At 45.6% G+C, this 25,854-nt stretch overlaps 1 long non-coding RNA gene across 10 annotated transcripts in view; it reads right to left on the reverse strand.

The window, feature by feature from the left end:
• LOC147911566 (uncharacterized) overlaps positions 1-25,854 on the reverse strand; it is a 33,689-nt gene that overhangs the window by 3,785 nt on the left and 4,050 nt on the right. For 3 of the 10 annotated variants that reach the window (XR_015550993.1, XR_015550990.1, XR_015550992.1), the window contains 7 exons: positions 21,238-21,340; positions 6,847-6,938; positions 4,417-4,524; positions 4,090-4,125; positions 3,498-3,563; positions 2,417-2,565; positions 1,857-2,119 (listed from right to left, as the gene is read on the reverse strand). This is a non-coding gene — a long non-coding RNA (uncharacterized LOC147911566). Of the gene's footprint in view, positions 1-1,438; positions 1,507-1,856; positions 2,120-2,416; positions 2,566-3,497; positions 3,564-4,089; positions 4,126-4,416; positions 4,525-6,846; positions 6,939-7,672; positions 7,781-21,237; positions 21,754-25,854 lie in introns of those variants that run through there. The other 7 variants (XR_015550988.1, XR_015550987.1, XR_015550989.1 and 4 more) reach the window with 7 other exon arrangements.

A 25,854-nucleotide genomic window follows, 5' to 3' on the forward strand; every position in this document is an offset into this window, starting at 1 on the left:
AACTTTGGAGTAAGGACTTCTGCAAACGCATAAAAACAATGAGAACACTGGTAAAAATGGTCAAAATCAACTCTTCAGAAGTCTAGAAATTAATCAAAGGCTTCTAAGAATCTGAGGAGAGTTTAGTGAAGACACACGGTGGAATCTTGATAAAGGGAGAAAACTTTGTGGCATTATAACTTGCACTATTCCCATCCTGCTCTCACAATATCCTCCATAACTTTGAAAACCATCAGTCTCAGAACCATGGTAGCTGAGGCAAGCAGCAGCCCAGCAGCCATAATGGGTTTGGAGCTCTGAAAAGACCCATCCCCACCGAACTGCAACTAGCTGACCTGCCTGGCAGATCCCCGAAAACGCCCCATGTTCAGGGCTTGTTGTTACTAGACTCAGAGCTTGCCCAGGGAGGAAAGTCTGTCCCCAGGGCACTTGCTAAAAACAATCAGGACTAATTGCTTTATATTGTAGTTGCCTGAGGGAGTGATACCAGCTGAGGCAGGCAAGAGGTGAGCCAAAAACTTAGAAGACAAATCGGGGGAATGAGATGTCCACAGGGGGCTTTGAAAAGCTCCAGGGTATTTGCGGGCATCTAGAAGGCCACAAGGGCTCAGGCGTGTGGCACGCCAAGGAAAGATTTGAGAACATCTTAATCTCTCACCTCTAGTTGAAGGGTTGGCTTAATATCTGAAAACTTGATTATGTAATACACCATATTAATAGAATAAGCGCCAACACCACGCAATCTCGACCACATATACAGAAAAGAATTTCACAAAATACAACGGCCTTCATGTCTAAAAAAGAAAACACTCAACAAATTAGGAATAGAAAAAAACTTTCTCAACCTACAAACAACATCGATGAAAAACCCACGGCTAACACCATATTCAATGCTGAAAGACTGAAAATTTCCCCCTAAGACCAGGGACAAGACATTGATGTCTTCCCTCATCTCGTAGGTACCAGAGGCTCTAATGAGGGCAATTAGGCAAGAAAAAGGAATAAAAGAAACCCAGATTGGAAGGAAAGACGTAAAACTATTTGTTTTGCAGATGAGAAGATATTGTATATAGAAAAACCGAAAAAATACACCCCCCCACACACACAATATGTGAATCGTATCCCAATAGGTGTATAAAAAATTTAAATTGCCCCATGTGGTGAGTGGCTCCAATATTGGAGAGCACAGTTAGACCGCTAATATTTGTTGAACGTTTCCAGAAGAGGAGGAGGAGGAGGATGCTGGAGGTTGGCGGCCCCAAATGTTAATGCTTTTCTCAACCTCCGAAAACCTATGGAAGGAAACGGTAGGATTAGCTGACAGGGATGTGGGGAAGACTGGGCACCATGTCAGTGACTTCCAGATCAAGGATGTGTCACAGGAGCTCAGAGCCATCAGCCACCAGCTCAGCCAATGCTTCCAATCTCCTCAACCTACATCAAGTTGGTGACCAGGCAGGAGTGGAATATGTCTCACAGCTGGCCGCCTCTATAGAGCTTGGTGACCTAGAACAAACACGAAGGAGAGTGGGTGAGATGGAGGTCTCCTGGAGATGCAGGGGGCCACTGGAACCAGTGAAAGATCACAGACCTTGGCTCAAGGGAGACCTGACTTCAAATCCTGGCTCTGCCCCTAACTCACTCTGTGACCTTAGGCACAATAATCCCATTACTGAGCTTCAGTTTACTCATGTGAGAAATGGGGAAGGCAGCTAGGACATCACCTCCGGACACTGAGAGAACCCAGGCACGCAGGGAAAGTGAAGGGTTGAAACAATCACGTTAACAGATGTAAGTCAGATGGAGGAATGACGGTGCCCTCAGGGCAAGGAGCGATGCGAGAGGGGAGACCCCACCTGGTCCTGGGTGTCCCTCAGCAGGGCGGTGTACTCCGAGGATGTGGGCTCCGGGTTGCTGAGCTTCCAGCTGATGATGTGGAAATGTAGCTGGTGCTCTCTCTGGATGGATAAACTCTGGGCTGCAGAGCCTGGAGCCACCGAGAGGAAGAGCAGACAGGTGGAGACTCTCCGCTCCCAGCACAGAGGCATGGTGGTCCACGGGGTCAGGATGGTAGGTGCAGACGGCGTCCACACTGCTGGCTTCCCCATCCTTCTCAGGCCTGGGGAGAGAGGGATGTGGGGACTCTAGAGAGAGGTCCTGAAACCTCTGGGGTGGGGGCCAGAACAGGAAGGAGGAAATGGGAGGACGGGGGGAGACAGAGAGGGGTGGTGACAAAAGTGGTCATTAGGGGCAAATGCTCAGGGGAGGGTCTCACCTGAGGGAGACCAGTCTGCAACTCAAGGAGAAGAGGCCCAGGCTGCTCTTCTTGAACAAGGACCCAGCTGGGGAGGAAGGAGGAGGAGGAGGAGCAGGAGGGACAGGGAGTGGGGGAGGGGCTGGGTGGGATTTAACCCACCAGGAGCTGCTGGGACCAGGGTCTCACCAGGCTCTGCAGGACCCTCTCAGTGGAGTTGAACGTGGCTGAGCCGTTGCTCCTGTCTGATGAATACCGGAGGGTGGAGATGGGGAAGGTGACTGTGAGGGTCTTCAGGTTGTGCCCCAAAGCTGCAAGACGAGAGGGAGAGCGATGGCCATCACTGAGAGCTGGCCTGAGACCACACCAGAGTCCTGCACTCATTATCATCTGTCGTCTTCTCTCCCAGTGGCACCACCACCCACCCGTGTGGTCACCCAAGTCAGAACCAGCACATCTGCTCAGCTCCTCCTCCCTCCCAGTAACACCAATTCCAGTTGCGCACTGGTCCTCACATACACTCCCTCTCTCCATCCCTGTCCCAGCTCAGGTCTTAACTTCCTTCACCTGGACCAACACCACAGCAGGCTCACTGGATGCTCTGTCTAAAGGATGTTCTACATGGACCACTAGAAGAATCTTTCTGAAATCAATACCTCACTAGGGCCACCACTGCTCTAGTACCACCCATGGCTCCCTATGGCCTTCAGTGTTTAGTTCAACCTTCTTGACCTAGCACCCAAGGCTCTACTCAATCTGGCTCCTGCTGACCTTTCAGTCTCATTTTATCCATCTACTGCAGGTTAAACGTTTTGCTTCACGCAACCCAAATTCATTTCAATTCTCCCCATAGGGCATGTTGTTTCTGGCCGGAGCCTTTGATCATGGAATCCTCTCTGCCAGGAAAACCCTTCATCCTCTAGTTGCCAGGGTCCCTCCTACTTATTCTTAAAGACTCCATTCTGGTGAAACTTTCTCTAGCAAGCTCTTCCCCTCCAAATTATGCCAGGCGCCTCTCCCCGAAACATCCCACATTGTACTATAATGGTGCATTAATTTCACAATTAGGGGCTCTCTGAGGGCTGGCCTTAGACTGAATCCTCGGTATAATCTTTGTGATCAGCATGATTGCCCTAAAACCAAAATTTCACACCCTGGCTTCCCAGCTCCTGGATCACAACTGGCTGGTGGAGGAGTGGGGCCAGAGAGCTTCTCTTGGGAAGGAAAACGGTCCCCCAGATACCTGTGGTGGCTTCTGGTGGCACAGGTGATGATGAAGTATGCAGGGACGTGGTGTCTGGCTCGGGAGCTGTGGCAAGGGCTGTCATCAGGGAGGGCCAGAGTGGGAGGAGCACCCAGGCTCACCCGGGCTCCAGCAGTGGCTGTCCCAGGACCACCATTCACAGGTGAAGCATAAATGAGAGTGAGGGGACGGATGACTGTGTGAGTAGAGGGATGAGCAAGCCTGTGGAGGAGAGGAGCCCAAGAGAGAGAGATATGTGAACAAGAGAGACTGAACTCGGAGGAGAGACAGATGGACGGGCAGAAAACTGGACAGACAGATGGGATACCTGGAAAAGGAGGACCAAGGGTGGGGCTTCAGGAGAATTAAAGTGAAAACCATGTGGGGTCAGAATGTGGTGGAGAAGACGTCTGTGTCTAAGGCTTTCTCACACTGGGCTAGGACTCTCCACCAGAACCCGGGTGGGAGAGAAGGGATGAATTAGGGTCCTTCCAGGTGCTTCCCTCACCAAGGACAGCGGGTGAAGGAGAACAAGTGCTCCCCAACCCCAAATGCGGACGGGACCCAGGACATCAGGGCCAGGAATACTCACTGGTGGTAGTCGGGGCTGCAGCTCCATAGGTGTAATCTGTGGAGAGAAGGCGAGAGAAGCTGAGCAAGAGTTGGGGTGAACATAAAGGATTAAGGGAGAGGGAGGATGTAGGGACCTTTGTGGGAAAAGCAGAGGGGAAGTGGGGAGTGGTGTTCGGGGGGGAGGCAACGAGATGGAAGGTGGCTGGACCCAGTGATCACACAGTGATGAGAAGACTGATCCCAGACCAGGAGCATAGAGAGATGGATCATAGCTCACTTTAGAGCAACGGAGGCAACACAGAACTCTGACTGGGAGAGAGAGTGTGGCTGTAGCCCAGCCCCTCACCACTGACGTAGAGGCTGTCCCCGTCCAGGGTGAGGGAGCCCAGGTGGGTGACGCCCTGGGTCTCATGGCGCGGCTCCCAGTAGAGTCACTCTCTGTCCAGCCTGGGACCTGCGGGGGTCAGAGTGGAAGGTGCAGATGATGTCTACCCCAGTGGCTGCCCCACCCTTCTCAAGCCTGGGGGAGGGAGAACCTGGGGACGTGGAATACTGAGCAGGGGTCCTTCTGGGTGTGGAAAGTGAGAGAGGGGAAGGGAAGAGGCTGAGGGAGAGGCTGAAGGGGTTGCTCTGATGTCTGGAGTTGCTCTCCTCGGTGTCTCCCATGTGAGACAACCCCCTCACAAATAAGGCCTGACTTCCTTTAGGATGTGGAGGGGGGCCTGTGAGTGACAAAGAGGGGTGAACACACAGACCTGGGTGAGGGGGCGCCTGCAGGTCTGCACGGACAGCAGCGAGGAGAACAGTCAGTGCCCTGTGCCATCTGACACATGCAGGCAAGAAAGCACCGTTAACGTTCTCTCGGTTCTACACTCCGAGGTCTTTTCTTTCTACTTCTTTCCTGCTCCACAGCCATCACCCAGGCCTAGGGAACAGTCACCTTATTCCTCATCTTATTCTCAGCACCTCCCATCTCGCCTCTTAAGTCTACATTCTTAACCATGAAGTCCATCTGAACCCACGTGCTTAGACCAAACGCTAATCACATCCTCCTTCTACACGCATCTCTCCAGAGTCTTCCCACTGGTCTTAGAACAGAGTCCCAAGTCACCCCTGATCTGGTCCTGCCTGTCCCCCCTCGCCGGTGTGGCTCACACCCCTCCCCCTGTGTTGACTCGGCTCAGCCATCCCTCTTCTCAGGTCATGGACACACCAGGCTCTCTGCTTCAGGGGTGTCCTCATGCGGGTCCCTCTATCTGAAACGCTCTCTTGAACACACTCCCACACCCTCACTCCAGTCTAACCCTCCAACTAGCTAAATCCAGTCCCATCTCTAGCTCTCAAGCTAAATATCAGTCCTTCTCAAGAGGGCTTCCCTGTCCCCTCAGGTTGAGTCACCTTGTGCCAAACTCCCACATCACTCTCATCACTAACTGTCTAAAATCCAAATTCCCAAATACAATATAAATTCCACGGAGGTGGGACAAGGTCTCTCTGGTCCTCCAGGTCCCCATGCATGTGGCCCAGGGCCTGGCTCATCAGATGAGGAACCATCCCGGTTTGTCTTGGACTGCCCTGGTTTGAACACTAAACGTCCTGTGTCCTGGAAAACCCCTCTGCCCTGAATAAACAAGGATGGTGGGTCACCATAAATTATAAACTCAAAGACTATCTATTGCATGCCAAGCACACATTCCCCTCAAGAACATCACAGGAAAGCTAGAATGAAAAAGGCACACACACATACACACACAATTAGTAGAGGCCAACAACTAAATACAAAATTACTTAACAAGATTCTCTGCAACGTGAATCACCAGACTGTTATTTCAGAAAACTTTCAAGAAACAAAGTTAATTCCCTCTAGAAGGCAAGGTGGTGAGGACAGTCTTTTTAGAGACTAGTGCCCTGCCCTGCAATCTACAGTGTTGCTTAGTACTCCTCCAAATGATTTGAAATGTCATAAAGAAAAAAATGCTCAAAATAAATCTGGCTACTGGCAAATTCAATGTTAAATTTGTTATTAATACAAAGAAGTTCCAATCATCTTTTTCCCTGAATGCTCCTATATTTCAAATTTTTGTAGAGGATTTATAGGACTTTAGAAGTCAAGTTGAATGGGTCTAAGGAATGTTGCTGAGTATCCCTGCTAATATTTAATGGGATGTGTTCTAATACTACATACACATGCAAAACATTTCTGTATTTATATTATATATAAATCCTGATTTTTGAGTATTATGCAATGCAAGTAAATCTATATTTTCTACTATAATACTCATTTGCAGTTATTTACATTTGTTTTATGTGTTCTTTTTTTTTTTTTTTTTAAAGATTTTATTTATTCATTTTCTTCCCCCCAAAGCCCCAGCAGATAGTTGTATGTCATAGGTTCACATCCTTCTAGTTGCTGTACGTGGGACTCGGCCTCGCGCTGGACGGAGAAGTGGTGCCTTGGGGCGCGCCCAGGATCCGAACCCGGGCCGCCAGCATCAGAGCGCGCGCACTTGACCGCTAAGCCACGGAGCCGGCCCTGTTTTATGTGTTCTTATTTGCATATAACTGTACTTACTGAAATATTTACCACACAGAACCACACACAGCTTATCATCTTTCCCTTGAATATAATCCATCAAGCATCAATAATTTTTCTCAAGATACCCTCACTCTCAGTGGCCATGTGGTGACAACCTGAGCCCAGGAAAGCCCACTAGCAGGTCTTCTGCACAGCGGAGGCTGCCGGAACCTGTTGGTACGAGGTCCACAGGGTACTCACCTGGTCACACAGAAATCCATGGATCAGCGAGGACAGGTGGACTCTGAGCCTGCTTTCACCTCAAACTTGAGCTCCACGGATGCTTTTCGTGTCTGAGGGGGGAAAAAAACCGCAAACAAGCTTTTGAGGCCTTTTCTAGGGTGTTGGATGGAAAGGCCACCCCATTCACTTTTCTTTTTTGAATTTACTGATTTAACTGTAACTGTTGGCTGAGTGGATTTTCCCGATTCCTATCCAGTCACCTGCTCCCCAAGATGGGAGGAAGCAGCTTCGTGCTGTGTGCACTTGTGTCGCTCAACTCACTTGGCTGGACAGAGACTTTTTGGTGACTCTGGACCCTTTAAACAAGCTTGTCATTTAGGGCCCCTGTAAGTGACTCGCTGACTTGTCAACAATTCCCACACTTCATTCAGGGCTGGGGAGATTTTCAGGCCCTGGGGCAGGTCTCCCAACCTCGGCACCACTGACATTTGGGGCCGGATGATTCTCTGTCGGGCCGTCCTGGGCCCTGGAGGACGCTGAGCAGCATCCCTGCCTCCCCCTCTAGATGCCAGGAGCGCCCACATTAGTAACAACCCAAACACCGCCTCCAGACGCGGATAAGCCCCCTGGGGACAAAATCACACGGAGGACGGTGACGGGGACTCTGAGGAGGGGCCGGCGGCGCCCGGAGCCGGGAGGAACAGCAGCCTCGGGCGCCCTGAGCGAACAGCCCGGGGGAAACGGGGCTCCGGGGGGACGGAGGGACGCCGGGCCCTGACGGGGCTGCCCGCGGCCCAGGCCCCTCCCTGGACCGCGACCGGAGCCGGGACCGCCCGCCGCTCACCGCGCCTCGCCCCTTCGGCCGAAGGTCCACGGGAATGCGGTCCGCGCCGAGAAGACTGGACACACCGCGCAGACCTCCCGCTCCATCCACGGCGCCGCCCGCGCTTCCGCTTCCGGTCTCCGGCGGGCGTTCTGGGAGGACGGAAGTTCGGGGAGAACGGACGATTGGGGGCTCCGGGTTGAGGCGGCGGGGGGGCGGGGCGGGGCCTCTCACCCCAGCCTCGGGGGAGGTGTCTAGTTTCTGGAGTTAATGTGAGACCGGTTCGCGGGCTGAGTCAGCACCAGGGACAGGGACCAGGTCTAGGGGCGGGGCTGTGGGTGGAAACCAGTTAAAGAGGCGGGGCTGTGGGCGGGGACAAGGGTGCGGGCGGGGCAAGGGGTGGGGACCAGGCTGTGGGCGGAGCCCGGGACCTGGCGGGGAGAGACGGAAAGAGCCGAACTGTGGCCGCGAAATCGGAGAGAGACGAACCCGAACCGCTGAGCCGAGGAGCGGCTGAAGATAATGTCAGTTTTATTTCATCCTTTCCAATAAATCATTCCTTTTGTATCATTTCCTCCCAATATTGCATTAAGCAGGGCCTCCAGTGTGTGTTTCGTAGAAGCAATGATAATGAACGTTCTTCTCCTATCCTTGATTTCAACACTGCACCATAAAGTTTGACTCTGTAAATACTCTTTATGAGATTGACAGAGTTCCCTTCTATTCCTGATTTTGTAAGAGTTGTTTTTGTTGTTGCTGTTTATTTTTTAATACACGAATGGTGTTGAATTTAATTAAATGTCCTTTTCTGCAGTTATCGAGGTTATTATTTCTCCCTTTTCAGGGACTAGAGTACTGAATTACATGGCATGACCCAAGCTTAGTCATGATATGGCCTTCTTATAAAATATAGCTGGATTTGGAATGCTGATTTGATTTTTATTTAGGATACATGAACTTAATTCAAGAAGGAGAGTGGCCTGTTATAATAGTCAATTACTAAATTGACTAAGGAAGCATTTCAACTCTGCAGTTCTCATCCAGAATATTTCCTCGGATGAATAATGGACATAACAGAGAGGTAGAGAAAGTCTCTGTAAGGCATATACTCACCTGTCCCATTGGAAATCTCATTCTCTGGGCAGGGAGTGCAGTCAAAACAACAGAAAGCCTCTCTCTCCTGAGGGCTCTTCCTAAATCCAGGACTACAATTCTCCCTGCATATGGAGCATGAAGTCTGGAGATAATCAGATACCTGTTGGTAACAGCTGTGACTTTTAACTAATTTTCTAATAACTAGAATGTTTTAGATTATTGGGCATTTAACAAATATATATATATTTTTTCATTTTCTGAGGAAGATTCACCCTGAGCTAACATCTGTTGCCAATCTTCCTCTATTTTGTTTGTGGATTGCTTCACTCCTTTCCATGGCTGCATAATATTCCAATATATAGCTATGTCACATTTTGATTATTCATTCATCCATTGATAGATATCTAGGCTCTTTTTACCTTTTGGCTATTGGGAATAGTGCTTCTGTGAATGGTTTTTACATTTTTAAATGGTGAAAGAAAGTCAAAAGAAAAATAATATTCCATGACACATGAGAAGTATATGAAATTCAAATTTTGTTGTCCACAGATAAAGTTTTATTGGCACCCAGCCACATCCATTCACAACATCTATGGCTGCTTTCACATTATAACACTGGAGTTGCAACAGTGACTCTATGGCTTGCAAAGTTGAAAATATTTACTACCTGGCCCTTTACAGAAACAGTTGCTGAACCTTCGGCGAAGGAATCAGAAGGTTCATTATTAGTCACCTCCTTTGCAAGCTCTGCTTGGATGAAATATTATTGCTCTCTTGTTTCCTCTTATTATGTTCTCCCACATTTGCGGGCTGCAGACAAATTAAGAGGGAGCCTCATTGTAATATCCTGTAAAAATAATATATGTACATATTTGTATGCAGTGTATAGTAATAGTGATAGCAGCTGATACATATTTACTGTGTACATCCTACTCTGCCAAATGCTTTCTGTGCATTGTTTCATTTAGTCCTCAAGATAACTATGTGAAGTAGACAAATATTTTTTAGTAGATGAGAAAACTGAGGGTCAAAGAGACTGTCAATTGTTAAGGTCACATATTACATGGTTGGATCTGGAATGCAGATGTTATGGCTGAATTGCACCTCCCCAAATTGGTATGTTGCCCCCCTAACCTCCCGGGACCTTAGAATGTGACTGTATTTGGAGACAAGGCATTTAAAGTGGTGATTAAGGTAAAATGAGGTCATTAGGGTGGGTCCTAATCCAATATGAGTGGTGTCCTCATAAGAAGAGGAGATTAGGACACAGACATGCACAGAAGGGAGACCATATGAGGACACAGGGAGAAGGTGACCGTCTGTAAGCCAAGAAGAGAGGCCTCAGGAGAAACCAACCCCACTGACACCTTATCTCAGAATTCCAGACTCCAGCACGGTGAGACGATAAATGTCTGTTGTTTAAACCACGTAGACTCTCATATTTTGTTACAGCAGCCCTAGCAAACTAATACTGTGAAACTCATGCTATCTGCCAGAAAAGCCAGTCCTCTAAGCTCACAGAATTTATTGTCCCTAATTTGGGCTGTACCCTTCAGACATCCCTCTCCTTCTAGAACCTCTTCCTTCTCAGAGGGTTAGGCCTGGAGGCTCATGTTTTTTCTTCTCTAGATTCTTGCAGATCCACTTCCCTGAAATTCTGGCCCCTGAGCCCTGTGCTTGGGGAGCAAATGTGATGATGTATTATTTTCCTCTCCAAGCTTCTGCACTTTCACATCTTCCTCTGGTTCTACTTCTGGGAGTGTCTGAAGGTCTAGGGTGACAGTTCCTCTAGCTGTTCCTTCTGCCTTTGAGATAGAATGATAAGTAAGAGCATTCGTGGAACTGAGTTTCTGCAGTAATCTGCAGAGGGAGCGTGTGTGTCCAGCAGGGCTTGCAAACACCAGGAATCTGCTCCAAGGGGGTGGGAAAGCAAATTGTGACACATTCACAGAACAGCACACAATGTAGATTGAAAAGAGTGTGGCCGAGCTCTAATTATTGCTAAGGAAGGGGTTTCCAAGAAATATTTCTTATCAGTCAGTGTGCAATTAGGAAATAGAAACTGTACACATTTTTATTGTTTTATCTTAATTTTTAAGGAAGTATAGCTAGAGGTTGTATCTTAGCTTTCTAAGGTCAAATGTATTTATCTTTGTGAAATGAGATCAAGCCCCATATGAAAACAAATTTAAGAGACCGCGCTTCTCTGGAGAAACTCAAAACTCATGTCTTTTGGTCCCTTTGTATAGCATAAAATAATTTTGTCCCTTTATGTAGAATGGGCAATAAAATAACTTGGCAGAATGGTGGGCACTCTTTATTTTGGAGCCAATCTTATCAACTTTTGGAGGAATGATTCACATACAACACACAGCTTCCTTTCACAATGTAAAATTTGCTGTGTTTTGACCACCTCCGTCACAATCAAGATAAAGAACATTTCCATCATCTCCCTCACTTTCCTCGAGGCTTTTTCTGATCCATCCCTCCCTCTGCTTCACCCTAGGCCACCATTGATTTGTTCCTCCTCTCTCCCCTATATATGGTTTGCATCCTCTAGAATTTCCTATTGTTGGACTGTGTGATGGCTAACTTTATGTGTCAGTTTGGCTAGACTGTGGGGACTAGTTGTTTGGTCAAACACCAGTCTCGGTGTTGCCGTGAAGGTATCTTTCAGATGTGATTAACACTTAAATCAGTAGATTTTGAGAAAACCAGATGGCCCTCCATAATGTGGGTGGGCCTCATCCAGTCAGTTGAAGGACTTAAGAGCAAAGATTGAGGTTTCCCAGAGTGGAAGGAATTCTTCTTCCAGACAGTAATGTAGAAATATAGAAATTCTGCCTGAGTGTCCGGCCTTCAGACTCAAAACTGGAGCATCAACTCTCACCTGAGTCTCCAGCCTGCTGGCTTGTCCTACAGATTTTGGACTTGCCAACCCCCACAACTGCATGAGCCAATTCCTTAAGATCTCTCTCTCTCTCTTCTATTGGTTTTGTTTCTCTGGAGAACCCTGACTAGTACAGAAATATTCCAGCATTTACTCTTTTGTGTCTTTTATGTCAGATTTCTTTTCCTCAGCATAATGTCTTAGAGACTCATCCACATCATTGAGCAAGTCAGCGCTTCATAGTGTAGATATATCACCTATCAATGGACGTTTGGGTTCTTTCCAGTGTTCAGTAATTGTGAATAAAGCTGCTGTGAACATTTGTGTGTGAGTCATTCTGTGGAGGTATGTTTTTATTTCTCTTGGATAAATACCATATGATCCAGTAATCCCACTTCTGGGTACATATGCAAAGGAAATGAGAACAGGATATTGAAAAGATATCTGCACCCCCATGTTTATTGCATCATTATTCACAATAGCCAAGATGTGGGGACAACCTGTCTGTCAACAGAAGAATGGATAAGGCAGATGTGACATATATATGATGGAATATTATTCAGCCATGAGAAAGAAGGAAATCCTGCCATTTGTGACAACATGGATGGACCTTGAGGGCATTATGTTAAGTGAGATAAGTCAGACAGAGAAAGACAAGTACTGTATGACCTCACTTATAGGTGGAATCTAAGAAAAGCTGAACTTGTAAAAACAGAGAGTAGAATGGTGGTTTCCAGGTGCTGGGGTGTTGGTGCAATGGGGAGATGTTGTCCAAAGGGTACAAACTTGCAGTTATAAGATGAATAAGTTCTTGGGATCTCAAGCACAGCATAGTGATTATAGTCAACAATACCGTATTGTTTACTTTAATGTTGCAAAGAGACTAGATTTTAAATGTTGTCACCACAAAAAAGGATTGATAATCATGTGACATGATGGAGATGTTAACTGATGCTGCAGTGGTAATCATGTTACAATATGTAAATATATCAAATCAACCTGTTGTACATCTTAAACTTAAAAAAGTGTATGGATATATTTCCATTCTAGTTGGTAAATCACGACTTCAGTCCAGCTGCATATCTAGCCTTTACCATAAGATATCCCACAATCCAGCTACTAATGAGTTAGTGGCTGGCACCAGGTGGCCCCTAGGATCTTGTCTGAGGCTCATAGCCAGTGTCCATTCTGTATGGTCAGTGCCCTGCCCAGACCAGGAATCCTGTACTTTGAATATCACCTGTACAGAAAAATATTAACATAATTGGCCATTGGTTGGGGTCTGGGAACTTGGACCCTGCCATGAGGATTCTTGTGCACTGGGTTTATTGAGGGAGGACATTTAGCAGAGGAGGAGTGAGGGGAGCAGGGTAGGACAGAGGGAGGAGCTGAGCAAGGAGGTGGTCTCAGTTGGAATCTAGCCTCAGCCTAATCCCATGGGGAGCCCTGGAGCCTGAACAACACCACCGAATTGATCTCACCTTGGGGCGAGGGCTGGGTTTTGTACTTCTGTGACCACCAGTTATTGGCTGTGGGCTGGGTCAGAGGGCTTGTGCAGCTGTTGGACTGGAAAGCAGTCCTCTGGGGAAGGGGAAGCTGTGAGCTGTGAGCAGGCGACACCCCCGGAAGCTGGGGGATGGGTGCACCAGCTGCTCAAGGGTGGCTGGACAGGGAGGCATCAACAGTGTCTGCTACAGGGGGCTTCAATTAGTTTAGGATGACTGGGGTTTTGGGGGAGTGGGGACGCTAGAGGGGGAGACCAGTGTAAGATGAGGGAGGGTCTCAAGTGCCATATTAATGAGCCTGGACTTCATCCTGAAGGTAAGAGGGAGCCATGGGAGGGTTTAGAACACAGAAGGAGCATAGTCAAGGTGGGCAGGGCTTCCCTGGAGCCCCCCACACACAGTGTGAGGATGAGTGACATCTCTGGGGCTCCTCCAGGCTGACCTCTTCCGTCTTGAGTGTCCTTAGATTTCCCCTTTGCTGGGAAAGTCACAAGGGGTTAGGTTTCTGCAATCGCTTGACCAGAATCGTTCATTTCCTCCATCCCATCTTTCCCCTTTTTCTCCCCTTACGACTTCCCTCATCCTTGCAGGACCTCTGTGGTCCAGATTTTATAGCCTTGGTCACCTCTTTTGGGTTTGAAAGGTGAATGGCATCTTGTGTGCTCACTCACTCACTAAGACCCCAGACCCCATCTGTGGTAGGTAGAATAATGTGGCTCCCCACCCCAAGTTGCCCACATCCTAATCCCTAGAATCTGTGAATATATGACCTTACACAGAAAAAGGGACTTTGCAGATGTGATTAAGTGAAGGATCTTGAGATGGGGAGATTTTTCTGGATTATCCAGGCGGGTCCAATGTAATCACAAGGGTCCTTTTAAGAGGGAGGCACAAGGGTCAGAGAGAGAGAATAAGAGAAGGAGATGGGGGAGAGAGAGAGAGAGAGAGAGAGATTGGGATCTATGTGTCTGTGTATCTATATATGTATCTATGTTTCTATGTATTTATGTATGTATGTATGTACGTATGTATGTACGTATGTATGTATGTGTGTATCTATCTATCTATCTATCTATCTATCTATCTATCTATCTATCTATCTATCTATCTATCGAGAGGGTGAGAGAGAGAAAGAGGAAAAGGTAGAAGGAGAGAGAGAGAGATTTGAAGCGAGAGATTTGAGGAGGCTACACTGCTGGCTTTGAAGCTGGAGGAAGGGGTCTTGAGCCAAAGAATGCAGGTGGCCTCCAGAAGCTGGAAAAGGCAAGGAATGGATTCTCCTCTGGAGCTTCCAGAAGGAACACAGACTAGCTGCCATCTTGATTTCAGCCTCATAAGACTCCTGTGGGACTCTGACTTCCAGCCCTGTGACATAATAAATTTGTGTTGTGTCAAGCCTCTAAGTTTGTGGTGATTCATTATGGCAGCAGCAGAAGACTCATTCATCACCTCATCCCATTCCCATCCCCAGGAGGAATCTGGGCTTGATCAGAAAACCTTCCAATTCCTTAATGCAACCTCCAAAAGTCAACTCTTCCTTCTGTCTCAGACTCCCCACCCACATCCTGATGTTACCCCAATTCTCTTCCTACTTCCTAAATTCCTCTCCATCTCCACAGCCCCTGTCCTAGACCAGACCACCACCACTCTTTTCTCTCTCTTAGATCAGCCTCACTTTCTCCCTGTCTCCCCACCCATGACCACATCCTGTGCAACACCCACTCTACACAGCACAAGTGTTGTAAAACACCAACCTGCCCATTACTCCCTTCCTGAACCTCCTTAAATTGTCCTGAGGATAAAGCCTCAACCCTTTCACCCACTTCAGAAGATACTGGATGAAATGATCTTTGGCGACCTCTTCAATTCAATTGTGGCTGGTACCATGCCTCCTATGAGTAGCTGTAGCCATTTGGCATAGTGGGATAATGATATTGACAACAGTAACTAATACTCTTGAGCATTTAACCTGTCATGCAGGATTTTTTGATTTTCTCACATGAAACCTCAAACCTTATGAAGTTATTATCGTCATTTTACTGATGGGGAAACGTTGCTTCTCAGTGTGTTAGTTACTTCTTGCTGTGTAACAAATTACTCCAAAACTTAACAACTTTAAACAACATATGTTTATTTTCTTATACTGTATCGGGGTCAGGCATCTGGAGGTGGCTTAGCTCGGTGGTTCTAGCTTGAGGTCTCTAACGAGGTGGCGGTCGAGCAGAGGGCTGGAGCTCTCAGTTCCTCCTCACAGGGGCCTCGCCACTGCGCTGCTTGAGTGTCACAACAGCGTGGAGACGGGCTCCCCTCAGTGAGTGATCCTGCAAAGAGAGAGCACGGAGGAAGCCACAATGACTCTTACAACCTCAGGTGTCTCAGATGTCACACAATGTCACACCCTCCTTTTCCTGTTCATTAGAAGCAAGTCACTAAATCCAGCTCACACTCAAGCAGAGAGGAATTAGGCTCCCCCTCTTGAACGCAGGAGTATCAAAGAATTTGTGGACATCTGTTAAAGCTACCCCGTTGGTCTTTCTGCCTCTAGGGTCCACACTCCTGGATGCATTGCACAAGGATTATAGAAGAAAGTGCAAGTCCCAGCATCCCCTCCCGGGTAGCAATGTTACCAGACATTACTGCATCCCTTCCACAGCGATCCTTTGGGACAGGACCTATTGTTATTCCTATTCTCCAGATGAAGAAACTGAGGCCCAGAGAGGAAAGTCATCTCCCAAGGTCACTTTGGGAATATCTTGCAGAGTCAGCATTTGATCCCAGGTCTGTCTGACCTCAGACCCTCTCACTGTGATAGCCAACGCTTGGAGATTTCCTGTGTGCCAGGCTCTGTTCCAGGCACGTCACATATGACCGCTCCTCAGATGTTCATGTCAGCCACACGAAGTAGATCCTACCATTACTGGGCCCATCTTATGGATGGGAATATTGGGGCATAGAGAGATTCAGAAGTTGCCCGGGACAACACATGACTGGCAAGCAGTGGAAATGGGATTTGAACCCCTCAGCAAGCTGGTTCCAGAGTCTGCTTTTACCCTCCAGTGCTTCTCAAACACAGCACAGCTCTGTTTATCCTCCTTCTTGGTGGAATTTGCTGTATTTTCATGCTGGCTCTTAACTGCAGCCTCACTGGGGCAGGGTCCCTTGATGAATCTGCTTCAGTGATCATAACTCCAGGATGGGTATCTTGCCTTGCACAGATCAAAAGGGAGAATGCAAAGACAAGTGGGGCTTTTCTTCCCAAGAACTTGGGGCTGGTCTTTCCATCTCGTTTTTTAGCTTGTAGCAGATACTCTTGGTGCCTGCCCACCCCCGTGACCCTCAACCCCTCAGGACACACTAGACTGACATCTGCCAGCCACTGCATTTTGTTATCAAGAGCGTTACACTCTGGAGCCTCAATCTGTGAGTGACAGGAGCTGGTGGATAAACACCCCAGTTCCCTCGCCCCTCAGTTGGGATAACTCTGAAGAGTGCACTCTATGCTGCCTTCCAGAGGTGCCAGGGAGATTAAGATCCAGTTTCTCACTGTGTAACCTGCTTGATAACACACCTGCTGTGGGCTCTTTCCCTTCCCTATCTCACTTACCCCCTCACCAGCTGGAGTTTTGGTGGCCCTCTTTGCAGATCTACCCTTACCAGAATTCTTGTCTCAGCTTCTGCTTCTGGGGGACCCGAACTAAGGTGTTACTAGACCTCCATATTTATTAGATTGCGCATGTGTGTGTGTTGGGTTGGCTTGGGAAGCTGGGAATGGGATGGGAGTGTTGTTGTGCATTGAGGTGATGATGGATATGATCAGATATAGTGGAGAGCTGAAGGCAGATGAAATGATTAAACTCTAGACTTTGGATTCAGAGGGTCCTGGATTCAAATCTCAGGTCCAAGTAATCTTGGACAAGTCACATCTCTTCTCCAACCCTCAGTTTCCTTTTGTAATTTTTGGTAAAATAGGTGGGGGTGGGAATCCCTACTTTACGATGTTGACATGATGATGAAATTAAATTTTGTTGGCAATGTGTCTACACAGTGCCTGGTACATGATGGCTATGGTGGTTATTTTTATGGAGCAGGCTGGGAAGAGACCCTTGAGTTGGGGCTTGCCTCATTGGAGTCAAGTGGTGGAAGCCCATTTATCATTGGGTGCAATGGAGGAAGGTGATGAGAGATGGGAGGTAGATGTTGGTGGGGAAAGGAAAAAGAGAGCAGGAGGGAAGGAGAGAGACATGGAGAGAGATAACATAGTGACACAGCAGCCAGACCAATTTTTCTTCACAGTGATGAGAGGAGAAAATAAGGGGTTTGCCACACTGTCCTCATTTAGTGGGAGCAACTCAGCAAAAAAGGTCATGATATTCTCACAGTGTTGAGCAATTCCAGCTCCACCCCTGCCCTCTTCCCGCACTTCCTGTAATTGAAAACCTGGAGAACAGAGAAAAGTTTCCCCTCTTTGAGTGACAGAAACGCAGCACGATGTGGACCTTCAGCTTGCTCCTCTTCTGGGGTGAGTGTGAGGTTGAATGGGGTACTCTGGGAAACCTGGGCTGGAAACAGGCTGTAGGAAAAAGGGAGGGCCATGGACCGTCCAGCCAAGAGGTCATAAATGTGGGTTGGACACTGCAAACACCTTTATTGGGGGACCTTCGACAAAAATCACTCTAGCTCAGGGAATTCCATCTGTCAGGGCAGATTTCGTTTATAGCCATTCACTTGACATGTATTTCCTGAGTACCTACTATGTATCAGGAGCTGTTCTAGGCAGTGAGGATAGAGAAGTGAATAAACAGATGAGGTTCCTACTCTCGTGGGGCTAACATCCTAGTGGGATGTAACAGCAACCACCCACTTACCATCATTCTAAGTTCCTCAAATATAGAATGCACTCAACCTCCACAGAATTTCTCTGATATTGGGTCATCAATAGCTCCATTTTACAAAGGAGAAAACTGAGGCAAAAGAGATTAAATATCTTGCCCAAGACAGCTTAGCTGGTAAGGGGTGGAGTCAGGGTTTAAAACCAGGCAGTCTGGTCCAGAGTCTGTATGCTTTATCACTACACTATGCTACCACAAATAATAAACAAAAGCATTTCAGGTAATAATAAGTGCTATGAAAGAAGTTGTTATAGAGTGTGACTGGGGGTTGTATTGAAGGCGGAAGTCAGGAAAGACATTTCTGAGGGGATGATATTTGTGCTGAGATCAGAACAATGAGATGGAGACTTTCTGTCTGTCCTCTTATTGCTTCTTCTTTAGGCATCAGTTTTTCTTGGTATTGTTTATCTTCTATGTTGTGGTTTCCTTGACATGTCTTGTGAGTTTGGGTCATGGGTTCAAATCTAAGAATGAGGGATCTTTTCTAAGTGACAAGTGTGGGTTTCCTCTGCTGTTGTAGAGTTTCTCCTATTTTATGAAGGAAGAAACTTAGGTATGATGATATTAAATAACTTCCCTGAGGCCACATGGTCTGTAATTGGTGAAGCCAGATTTTTAAACCCACATATTTTGATGCCAGATTTGGTATGCTTAAATACGATACTCGGTTGCCTCTAAGATAATTCATGAGCAAGAGAATTTCAGTTAGTGATGGTGAGTTGGAGTGTTGGGAGTTTGGGTCTGTGGAACTGGTTGACTGGAAGGCTTCATCAGAAGAAGCAGATAAGTCATGGACTCCAAATGCAGGAATGCAGCGTTGTTGCTTTGGGGTGTCAGCCATTAGCACCCCTCATTATGCCCTGAAGTCAACCAGCAAAGAGTAGTGATGATGACTTTGATGATGTTGAAGGTGAGGGTGATGATAATGGTGGTGGTGGTGGTGGTGATGATGGTGGTGGTGGTGATGATGAAGAGGATGATGATGGTAGTGGTGGTGGTGGCAGTGGTGCTGATGAAGATGATGATGGTGGTGGTGATGAAGGTGATGATGGTGGTGATGATGATGATGGTGGTGGTGATGATAGTGATGATGACGGTGGTGAGGGATAATGATGATGATGATGATGATGATGTTGGAGAAGAGCTAAATGCTGGAGGACTACACTGCCTTTTAGATATTTAAAAAAACTAATTGCCCTACCATTTCATGAAATTTTAATACCACAGATAGACTGTACATCTATTTGTGTATTATATGTATATCTATATGTGTATTATACATAAAAGAGTAAGATTTTTTTCATCTTTCCCAAAAGAACCAAGTTTTGCCCTTTTGGGGGAGATGTCATTCCTTTTGAGAATGCGTGTTTTATTGTAATGCGTCTTTGAAAACCGGCTGGAGCTATTTTTGTAATTGAAAAGAAAATGAATACAATCAAAATGAAAAACCAAAATAAAGTGCAGAAAAGCAGGAATGGTGGCTGTGAAGATTATGTGAAATAATGTATGTTTCTCACTCAATTGGGTCTCTCATGTAAGCTCATCAAACCTGAGGCCATGCCAGGAGTAATTTTTAAGGTTGAGCCCAAAAAGCTTTTGCTGCTTCACGGTAGTTTTCTTTTCTTTCTACACAGGGGGTTGTAGTATATGTAGCTGCGGAATATTCGCATCAACCCCACCGGAATCAGCGGCATGGCGTAAGTTGGTCCAAGAGAATCCATATGTCCAATGTGGTGGGAGGACGTTTTCTGGAGAGGAGATTCTTTTGTTCAGAGGCTGACAGCTGGTCACTTGCTGAGAGCTAGTTAGTGGCAGAACAAAGGATAACTTCCAGGTCTCCTGGTTCCCACTCCAGGCTCTTTCCTTTGTGCCTTGGACTTGCTATGTGACCTCAGGCAAGTCACATAACCTCTCTGATCTTCAGTTTCCTCAGCTATGAAATACAGATAACAAGGTTCCTATCCCACAGGGATGTTGTGAATCTTGAATCAAAAGAGGTAACTTTGTAAACCACCTGGTATGTGTAATAAGAACTTCATAAATGGTAGTGTGGTGGGTATTGGGATGAAATTTAATCAAACTACAACTCAATGTGAAAAAAATACATTTTTTATGTTTAATTAAGAATTCTCATCTTCCATATAAGCTCCTGTTGGATAGAGGAGGAAAACATTGTCAGCTCTTAGTGTTCTCAGTGTCTCAGTTTTTCGGTTTAGTCTTACTTGGAAAACCCAGTTTATATTGTGTGAAGACTTAATCTTTCAAAATTTCTCACCCTGCTCTTGTTCCTCCCAAGACGGCATCTGGGTGTTGGTGTAGGTGCAGCTTATGGGATCTTGCAGCTGTGAAGTGTGGACTCCAGGTGGGGTGCTTTGTCTACTGATGGAGCATGGTCCTACCTTGGTTCTTGCTTATCCATCAATCCTCTCAGAAGCTCGGCATCTCCCAGGGGTCCATGCAGTAGCTCCTGGTTTCCATGTCCAGGCTACAGAAACCAGAAGAGTTTTCTTGGATCACCTACTAGCTCTCCCTGTCTGCTGGTTCTAATCCTTGGCCCCCACACCATGTTGGATGTGGCAACAGCAGAAAGAAAGCTTTTGTTGGGAGAAGTCACCCCTTAGCCTTGATGCCCCTAAATTCACCCACTCCTATCTGGAAGTCTCTGAGGTGACCCATCTCCACTTACATTTAGCCTTGAGGTGAGATGGCAGAGAAGCAGGAATCCTGGTGAGTCTTCTTCGTCTTATCTCTCTTTTAGCTTCCCACAGTTTTCTTTCTGCCTGTATAACAGGTATATCCCTTACATCATATCCTGAGTCCTCTCTACACCACAGCTTAATGAAATCTCTATCTTCCAGTCCTCCAAGCCTGGCTATTGAAAAATAAGATTTATTGAGATATAACATTGTGCAAGTGTAAGGCATACAATGTGTTGATTAGATACAGTTATATATTGCACAATGATTACCACCATAGCATTAGCTAAGACCTTCATCACCTCACATAATTACCATTTTTTTTGTGGTGAGAACATTTAAGATCTACTCTCAGCAACTTTTAAGAATATAATATAGTATTGTGAACTATAGTTACCATTCTGTACTTTAGACCCCCCAAACTTATGCATCTTGTAAGGCTTTGCTTTCAAGACTATTGTCTTCTTGGGAACTAAAAAACCCAATTTGATAAGGAAAATCTGAACATTACCGTTTGGCTGTCATTGTGTGTCTGCAGCTAAGACATCTGAAATTTTCCTGAATGAGATGAAATCCTTTGGCAGAATGGGTTTGAGGAGGGGGGGGTCACATCCCTATAAGTGGAAAAGAGAAAATTACGTCAATATATTTCCAAAAAGGTCATCCTTGATTTAAAAAAACTATCATTTTTTAAATAATAAAAAAGTCTTTAATAAAAATTTTTAATAAACCTGAGCCCAGACAGCCTTTGGTTGGTGAGAAAGAGCTAATCTCCATAGTTCTGCGACCCCGCCCAAGCCTGGCACAGTGTGGGGAAGTTAGGTGGATAAATAAAGAATATATGCCCCACATAGAGAGTGTGAGAAAAGTATGGTAGAGGGATGTACAAGGAATTTATAAACGGGAATTCAAAAGGCTTAACCTTTGAGAAAATTTGGTACCATCAGGATTAAAAATCCATAAACACAGGTGTATTAACTTTGTGAGAGTTCATTGAACTGTACACTTATGATAGTTGCACTTTTCTATATATATATATATATATTACCCTTAGTAAAATGTTATAAAAACGCACATACACTTGACACAGCAATTCTTCATCCAGGAATTTACTCCAAAGAAATAGTCATATAACATAGAGAGATATCTCACTATACACTCAAGGGTGTGCATGTTAGTACTATCCTGGTAACAACCTGGTATAAACTAAATGTTTGTTTACACTCAGGGACTGGTTGGGTCAATTGTTGTGTTGGTGAGAATAACTCTAGCTACTGTAACAAATAAACCCAAAACTGTCAGTGGCTTAATAAAAAGAAATTTAATTCTTGTTTGTTTAATAGTCCAATGCAGATATTTCTGGCTAGTGAGTGGCTTTCCTCCACGCGATGATTCAGGGACCCAGATCCTTCTGTATTGTGGCTCAGCCAAGCTAGGGTCTCAGAGTCTTCTGCAGACAGCGGCAGAAGGGGAAAGAAACAGTGGAGAAGGCACACCCACTTCATAAAATCCTAGGCCTGGCCATGACACATGTCACTTCTACTCACGGTCACATGACCATACCTGGAAGCAAGGTGAGCTGGGAAATGTAGTCCATGGTTGGGCAGCTGCCTCCTAGTGACAATTCCACACCATAGAAAGGGGAGTGTGGAGTTTTTGTTTGATCTTTGGCTACCTCGCTATCTCTGGTGCATCTATAGCTCATGGATACAACGGAATACTATGCAGCTGTTAAAAAGCATGAGTTAGGTCTATATGGACTGACTTGGAAAGTTGTCCAAAATGTATTACTTTCTTAAATTTCTATTATAGAAATATTAAACAATCAGAGGCAGAGAAAATAGTATAACAAATGGCCATGTGCCCATTGTCCAGCTTCAACGCTTGACAAAAAAAATTTTGCTTCTCTTGGTTTGCAGGACATACTGTTGAGTGAAAGAGCAAGTAGAAATAGAACAGAGCTGCCCAAAAGAACTTTCCATGATGATGGACATGTTATAGATCCACAGCAGCCACTAGTCACATGTGGTTATTGAGCAGTTGAAAAATGCTGTTGGCACTATCTTCATGCTGCCTCAAACCTACCTCAAACCAACAACCAAAAGAACCCCACACTTCCCTCAAGGCACAAGGACACTTCCTCTCTTCAGTTTCAAAATAGAGTTTCTCTGTCATATTTTGTTTAAGGGTGTGAGTCCAAAGGAAGGTTTTTGCTTCTAGACAAAGTAAAGCAGCTCTCTGCTAAAAAGAGGGCACATAGCTAGCAATAAACCCATATAAGAAAACAATGATCCTCAACTCCTACCTCACACCACACACAAAAATCACTACCAGATGGATCATAAACGTGAATGGTAAAATGACAAAGCTTCCAGAATATAGCATAGGAGAACATCTTCACCATCTTGGATTATGTAAATATTTCTTAAAAGGACAAAAGAAAGCACGTACAGTAATGGAACACATTAATAAATTGGGCTTCATTGAAAGTAAGAACATAAATTGATCAAAAGATATCACAGAGCCAGCCCTGGTGATCTGGTGGTTAAGATTTGGCACTCTCGCCACCGTGGCCTGGGTTTGTTTCCCAGTCGTGGAACCACACCACGCGTCTGTCAGTTGTCATACCATGGTGGCAGCTCACGTAGAGAACTAAAACTAACAACTAGGATACACAACCACGAACTGAAGCTTTAGAAAAGGAAGAAAAGGGGCCAGCCCGGTGGCGTAGTGGTTAAGCTCACACACTCTGCTTCGGAGGCCTGGGGTTCACAGGTTTGGATCCCGGGTGTGGACCTACACACTGCTCATTGAGCCATGATGTGGTGGCGTCCCACGTACAAAAATAGAGGAAGATTGGTACAGGTTAGCTCATGGACAATCCTCCTCACCAAAAAAAAAAAAAAAAAAGACATCATAAAGAGTGAAGATAAGCTATCATAAAAGATACACTTGTAATATATATCTAACAAAGAATTCATGTTTTTTTAAAAAGCATCCTACAAATCAGAAAGTAAAAGAGAGACCACCCAATTTTGAAAAATGGCAAAAGACATTAACAGGCACTTCATAAAAGAGCCTACCCAAATGGTCAACAAGCAAATAAAAAATTTTAACATTATTAGTGACCAGAGAAATACAAATACAAACCACAATGGAGTATTACTACATATCCCCCAGAATAGCTAAATAAAAGTCATAAAATAAATCAGAAAAAACACTGACTCTATAAAGCACTGGTGAGGATACAGAATAACTGGAACTCTTAAACACTGTTGGTGGGAATGTAAAATTTTAAAACCACTCTGGAAAACTGTCTGGCAGTATCTTCTAAGCTGAACAAATGTGTATCCTATATGCAGCCATTCTAATCCTAAGCAGACATGCACACTCATGTGCACCAAACACACACACAAGCACGTCTATAGATACATTCTTCTTTTTTTTTTTAATAAAGATTGGCCCTGAACTAACACCTGTTGCCAATCCTCCTCTTTTTGCTAAGGAAGGTTGGCCCTGAGCTAACATCTGTGCCCATCTTCCTCTACTTTATATGAGACGCCGCCTCAGCATGGCTTGATGAGCGGTGTGTAGGTTCAGGCCTAGGATCCGAACCCACGAACCCCAGGCTGCCAAAGCAGAGTGTGTGAACTTAACTGCTATACCACTGGGCCAGCCCCAGATGCATTATTCTTAATAGCTTAAAACTGTAAATAACCCCAAAATGCGTCAGCCATAGGATGGAACGTAAATTTTAAAATACACAAAATGGAATTCTACAAAGCAATGAAATAGAACAAATTATTGCCACATGCAATCACATGGATGAACCTCCCAGACACAATACTGAGCAAAAGAAGCTAGAGAAAAAAGCAGTACGAGTTGCATGATTCCATTTCTATGGAAATCAAGAACCAGCAGCACTAGTCTACAGTGACAGAGGTCTTAACGGTTGTTACCTTTGAGGAGGTAAGTCCATGGAGGGGACTCAAGGTGGCTTCTGGGGTGCTGGTGGGGTTTTTTGTGTGTGTGAGGAAGATTAGCCCTGAGCTAACGTCTGTTGCCAATCTTCCTCTTTTTGCTGAGGAAGATTAGCCCTGGGCTAACATCTGTGCTCATCTTCCTCTACTTTATATGTGGGACACCACCACAGCATGGCTTGATAAGTGGTGCGTAGGTCTGCATCTGGGATCCGAACCTGTGAACCCCGGGCCGCCGAAGTAGAGCATGTGAACTTAACCACTATGCCACCAGGCCAGCCCCAGGGTGCTGGTGTTTGATATCTTGATTTAGGTGGTGGTTTACAGATGTGTCCCCTTTGTAAAAGATTTTTGAGCTACTCATGTAAGATTTGTGTACTTCTCAGTAAGTCTGTTACATTTAGGTAATAAATAAATTAAGTAATTAATGAGTGAGTGAATGAATACAGAAATTTATAAATAAATGGGGCATAGTAAAATGGAGTCAAATGTGTGGAATCATGGTATTCCACACTAACGCACCTTTAGTCCAGGGGTTTAAAAGGCATTTCTAACAGTAAATGTCTTAGAAAATTCAATATCTATGTGTATACCACATATATAAGTCTGTTTGAAACTGGCAAAAGCGAGTGTTAATATCCTCACATACAGTTAAAAGCGTAATTTTATATACCAGAGCCAGATTCTGGGCTCCGTCCAGCTGAAGTTGTTAAGGAGAATTCTCTGAGCTGCAAACTGCCCTTCTGTTTTTAATTCCTAGAAACCGAGGTTAGATTAGGGACAAGGAAAACCAAGGAGTTCTCTTTCGCTTGCTGCACCATCGAATAGACACCACAGACATTTGACTATCCCAGTCAGAAGATGCTTCCTTCCAAGTCTTTTCGTTTGGTTTTAGGTTTCACAAGATACTGTCTTCAACTGAGTGAATTTCTCTTAAATGCCATGTAGCAAGTGGGAAAGCTTACAGAAAATTTTATCTCACCATTTTTAGTACAGTAAATCTGGAATGTTCTTAAAACAGATTTGAGTCTAGTGCCTCTAATTCACACTGTTAGAGCAATCTTACACAGTAAACACGGAGAGAAAAGCCAGCGTAGAGTCACCTCTGACCACATGGGATATGACCTTCCCTTTTCTCTGAAAATCCT

The sequence above is a fragment of the Ceratotherium simum genome, unplaced genomic scaffold, assembly GCF_057802395.1.
Source record: "Ceratotherium simum simum isolate JZ-2026a unplaced genomic scaffold, ASM5780239v1 HiC_scaffold_43, whole genome shotgun sequence".
Classification (NCBI taxonomy): Eukaryota; Metazoa; Chordata; class Mammalia; order Perissodactyla; family Rhinocerotidae; genus Ceratotherium; species Ceratotherium simum.